Source organism: Chlamydomonas reinhardtii, chromosome 17 (genome assembly GCF_000002595.2).
Source record: "Chlamydomonas reinhardtii strain CC-503 cw92 mt+ chromosome 17, whole genome shotgun sequence".
Taxonomy (NCBI): domain Eukaryota; kingdom Viridiplantae; phylum Chlorophyta; class Chlorophyceae; order Chlamydomonadales; family Chlamydomonadaceae; genus Chlamydomonas; species Chlamydomonas reinhardtii.
Window position 1 is genome coordinate 1 of NC_057020.1, and position 777 is coordinate 777.

Sequence of the window (777 nt, forward strand, 5' to 3'; positions counted from 1 at the left end):
AACCCTAAAACCCTAAAACCCTAAAACCCTAAAACCCTAAAACCCTAAAACCCTAAAACCCTAAAACCCTAAAACCCTAAAACCCTAAAACCCTAAAACCCTAAAACCCTAAAACCCTAAAACCCTAAAACCCTAAAACCCTAAAACCCTAAAACCCTAAAACCCTAAAACCCTAAAACCCTAAAACCCTAAAACCCTAAAACCCTAAAACCCTAAAACCCTAAAACCCTAAAACCCTAAAACCCTAAAACCCTAAAACCCTAAAACCCTAAAACCCTAAAACCCTAAAACCCTAAAACCCTAAAACCCTAAAACCCTAAAACCCTAAAACCCTAAAACCCTAAAACCCTAAAACCCTAAAACCCTAAAACCCTAAAACCCTAAACCCTAAAACCCTAAAACCCTAAAACCCTAAAACCCTAAAACCCTAAAACCCAAAACCCTAAATCNNGGTTTTAAGGGGTTTTGCGGGATTTGAAAAGTGTGACATGTCAGAAATAATTTGCACAGCATAAATAGCATAATTTCAGCAAGAATAATTGTTAGAGTCACTTGTGGGTGATCATGATGTGGTTTGGGGGCATAGCAATGACCCAGTGCTTCCTTGTCAGCACGCGTCAGTAGGCGGGAAGGGATGGGACTTCCATTGCCCCGCATACTAGCACCACTGTGGCATGCCGTTCACCCAGATCCATTTGTATACTATATTGTGCTGTGTTGACAGATTGCGCATGCATGGTGTGCAAGCACATGCTGCTCAGGCCCCTTGGCATGCCA